Source organism: Marmota marmota, unplaced genomic scaffold (assembly GCF_001458135.2).
Source record: "Marmota marmota marmota unplaced genomic scaffold, marMar, whole genome shotgun sequence".
In the NCBI taxonomy this organism is placed as follows: Eukaryota; Metazoa; Chordata; class Mammalia; order Rodentia; family Sciuridae; genus Marmota; species Marmota marmota.
This window is the reverse complement of record NW_025999982.1, coordinates 16,682,631-16,687,435: the sequence shown is the minus strand read 5'-3', so window position 1 is coordinate 16,687,435 and position 4,805 is coordinate 16,682,631.

The following is a 4,805-nucleotide window of genomic DNA, read 5'->3' as shown; positions in this document are numbered from 1 at the left end:
GGAGTGAGAGATATAGGGGGAAAATTCAATAGCACAACAGTTTCACCAAGTAGAAAGGAACGCGAACAGTATGAAGAGACAAGGAAAGAAAGGACCACAAGCAATGCAGGTCAACTCAACGTTAGAAGAGGTAATAGCTGTTGTTTAGTTCTTTAGAGGCCGGGTTAAACTTGACTGAGAACTCCTGGTTGTGATCGTGAGCTTTTATTTGCTGGAATGCTTTTAATTGCTGCTTTAATCTTATTGATATTAGTCTGTTTAGGTTTTATATACCCTCATGGCTCAATTTGTGTAGTTCTTATTTGTAGAAATTAATCAATATCTTCTAGGTTTTCTAGTGTGTTTCAGTACAATTTTTCAAAATAGTTTCTAATGATCCTTTGGATTTCAGAAATGTCTGGGATGATATTTCCTTTTTCATCCCTAATTTTGTTTATGTGGGTATGTGGGGATGTGTATGTCTGTCTGTCTGTCTGTCTCTCTTTCTCTCTCGGTTAGTTTGGCTGAGCATTATCAATCTTGTTTCAAAGAACCAAGTCTTTGTTGCATTGATCCTTTGTATTGTTTTTCTAGTCTCAATTTCATTAGTTTAGATTCATGTCATCTTAATTATTTCCTGTCTTCTACTGAAGCAGTTTGTTCTTCCTTTTAATCATTGAAGTATTATTGAAGTGCTTTAAGGATCAAGTCACATTCAATCAACATGAGAGAATTAAAAAGGAACCTTCTTCTTGCAAGGTCAAAAAATCAATTACTGATAAAACTCATATGTTTTATATTTTTAGTGTTCTGTTGAGAGAAGTTCTTTAGTAAGCATGTAAAATAATACTAATAGCAATGACAAAAATCATAAGAGCAGTTTTCATATAGTAAGAAATACTTTATGATGGGCATTGTTAAAATTCTGTGCATGTTAAGAAAGTTAACTTAATTATCACAATCACCCTCTGAAATATGTGCTGTAATTATCCTCATTTATAGATGAGAAAACTATAGCAGAGTTAGGAAATGATGAAACAAGTATGAAGAGGTTAAGTTAGACATAGCACATAGGACTACACTTAAATATTTTTGTGTCCTATAGAAAAAAAAAGGTATTTGAATATCCATAAAATACTCAACTTGTGATAATTGTCATTCACCTATTATTGGCATTTCATCTAGAACATGTATTGCTAGCAATCTAAAGTTTAAGTCAGGTGAATCCAACGTATCATACAGGACAAACCATTATACTTGTGAATAAGATCGTAGCTCTAATTTATCCTATATTATTAGCTATATTGACCTTTCGAACCCAATAATATTTTTCTATTACTAAGGTAAAAGTGTTCAAATGTGCAACATATGTGAAGTTACTTTCTAAACTCTAAAATGTTAAGCAGTTGTTAGTAGCATTCATTTTTATCTTTCTCATCTCATCCACACATATATTTATAGTACTTTCAGCATCTATAAATTTCTGCAAATAAAATATGCTAATGATAGACTCATTTAGTCACTTATTCAACAACTATACATGAATAACTTTAATATTCAACAAAATCTAGGGGAACCTGGACAAGTCTACAATATGGAAAAATTTAGAGGAAGCTAAATAGATATAACAAAGCTCACTATCAAGCCATGGGAGAAGGATGGAACAAACTAGGCAGAGTCCAGAATATATGAAGTTCCTGGAGGGAGAATGAACTGAGAAATGTTAAGAAGTACTATGTTTGGAACATTGTCATCAGGGAATAGGAGAATTATAATTTTTCCTAAGAAATACAATATACTGTGAATAGTAGAGTAGAGTTAATAGGAGAAAAGTCTACAATATAGATGATGTGTTGGATGAGTTGAAGGCTGGCTCTTAACAAATCTTGAAAATCATCCATCTAGAAATAAAGCTGTCCTTTCAAGAGTTTTCCTGGGCTGAGGGATCCCTTCAAGAAGTAGTAGCATGTGAATACATAACCAACAACATTTAAACCAATCAAAGACAAAGGATTGTTTTGAAACCTAGAGGACGGCATGCAGTCATTGTACTTAAAAATTTCCTCAGTGGCAGAATTTATTTTACTTTACTTTATGAATAAAAAAAATTTGCCAAGGACAATATTGCTTGAGTAAATGACATGATCCAACATCATAAAATGTGATGAAGATGTACAAATCTATAATTGTAAAATTTGTTTTGTAAACCTAGGAATGTGAAAGATTTTGCTTTGGGCTTAAGACTACAATGAAAGAATTATGAATTACCTTCATTTGTGATTAACTTGGAATAAATGTGAAAATCCTAAACTGGAATTTAATAACCTAATGAAGGTTAGATTTTTTTCCCATCTGACTGTGAGTATTCCAAAGATTATTACTAACCTTTCAAAGTTAGAAAGACAACTACAGTATATCTCCAAATAAAAGGCAAATGAGATATATTCTTGATTGAGGGTTTAGAAATAGTTTCACAGCCTGAAAGGTTGGCTTTTATTGTGTTCAAACAGATCTTTGTACACCAGTGAATTATTATATAAATATAAAAATGTCATATGTCAATGAGTGAGATATCACAGCCAACTGTAGCAACATCCAGATAAATCACTAAATGGATTTCTTTATTCCTTGCGCCTTATTTTGAAGGGAGTTAACCTTTGGCAAAAACCACCTGCTTAAGAGACAATGAATCAGGAGGCCAAAGAAGTCATCAGTTGACCTTTGAGAGAACAAGAAGAGCTGAGGGAAGGTACATGTACAAGAGGATTAGTAAGTCCTCACCATGAATTTGCATCATTCTGTGGTATAGATGGTGATATTGTGTGGAGTTGGGTCTAAGCCCAGTGAAGAACAAGGTGTCAATTGTTATGTATCCATGGTCATTATAAATGAATACAACCTGTGAGTTACTGATTTCAGAAGTGTAGCTGTAAATTCACCAAATTAATATTTTTTTAAAAAGCCATAAGAAAAATATTCTTCCTTTTGTCTCTTTCACTCATTTACTTACCCAATATTGTCATACTCCAACCATGGATGTCCTCAATTTTCTTCATGTATTTGCTTCAATTATTGCCTTCAATGGGAATGTAAATCAGCCTCATCTCCATTGTTCCATGTCCATTATTTCCTTCAAAGTCAGTTCAAAATATATTACATTCATGAAGCTCGTCTGACCATCTTAACCAACTGTTTGTTTCTTGTTCATGAATTTCAAATAAATATTTTTTATTCATAAACTCAATATGCATTCAGGAAAAGTATTAAGAACTGGAAATAAATGTACATAAAAACAAATGGGTCCAAAGGTCAAGAATATTAATGTTTAGAAGGGAAATATACATAAGATAAACAGCCATATTCAGGAAATTATTGAGGTAGAAATGTGTACCAAAAAGTCACGAGCATAGAAAAAAAGCACTCAAATATTCCTAAGAAACTAAGTAAGACTATCATGAAAAAATATTAATTATATTATAAACAATATGTAGGAGTTTAGAAGGAATAAAATAGGGAAAAGAGAGTGATCCATGGAGCAGGAAAAACAGTGAGGAGGCATGGATGAGAAACTGGGAGGGGTTGGACCATAGGATCTCTGTGGGGAGAATATAGAGCATGAAGCATTTTCTTAATCCAGAAAGGAGAGTTATTTTAAAGGATCATGATCAAAATATTTATAACCAGTACAACACAAGACTTATGGTTAGAATATTTACTTATGATTAGAATATTTAAGTCATAGCACTGGAGTTACGTTAAAGAGGGAACAGCTGCACCAAGTTTAGAATTTTCTCCAGTTGAGGGGAAGTCCACGTGGGCCTTGAAGGCAGGAATCCAGGGTTCTAAAGCAGAGCAAAAGGAATTACAGGAGTAAGAACAGTGGAAATTTGAGAACTGATATTTTTAACTAATGATGCATAATATTAATATGAATAATAAAATATAAAATGTGATAGACAAAGGAGCTGGATAGAGGAAAATAAGAACATAGTGTCACTGACTGAAAGTATGAAGAAAGCTTTTTCTAGTGCTCTCAGGCAGTCTCAAAGTTTTAAATAACTTTGGAGATCTCCTGCAAACTCTTCATTGCTATAGTCTAATGTTCACTATCTTAACATGAAATTCCAATTAAGATGACTAGGAGTTAATTAGATCTAACAAGGATGTGATAGGGATAAAAAGGAAAAGATCTTTTCAGGAAAAAGTGACTGGGCAAAGGCTCTCCAGTTAGGATTCGCATTATTTAATATAAACAAAGGGAATTATCCCTTGGAAAAAATATTAATCTCCGGAAAATTTGCCTTTGATGAATAATTTTTCCTTTAAGGAAAATATTAAATATTTGTAAATATTACTGTAAATGGAAAAGTTTCTTGTTTATAACATTTTTCAGAGGAGTGTATGTTATTTGATTTTAAACAGTTTTTATAAAACACCAGTTTTCAAACATTTTTTTCTTTGACAATAATTTAGGCAATTAGTTATTTTCTTTATTGGTAAATGACTTAACTAGTTAAAGTCAAAGGACAAGCATAGATATTAAACCAACAGTTTGTACAATCCCCCATTCAATGTATCTTTGCCATTCACACTACATGGCTACTGCCAATGGAATTTTAACAGTCTTTCTGTCTCACAGGAATTTCAAAAGTAAGGAATTTGCAGTTTCAATAAGTTAATGTGTGAGTTACTGCACAGGCCCACTTAGATTTTCTGAGATTTCCTAACAACTCATTATTAAAGACATTTTCTATTTTAAGTTTTTTTTGTGGGTTTTGTTTTGTTTTGTTTTGTTTTTTGTTTTTTTTTGTTTTTTTTTTTTTTTT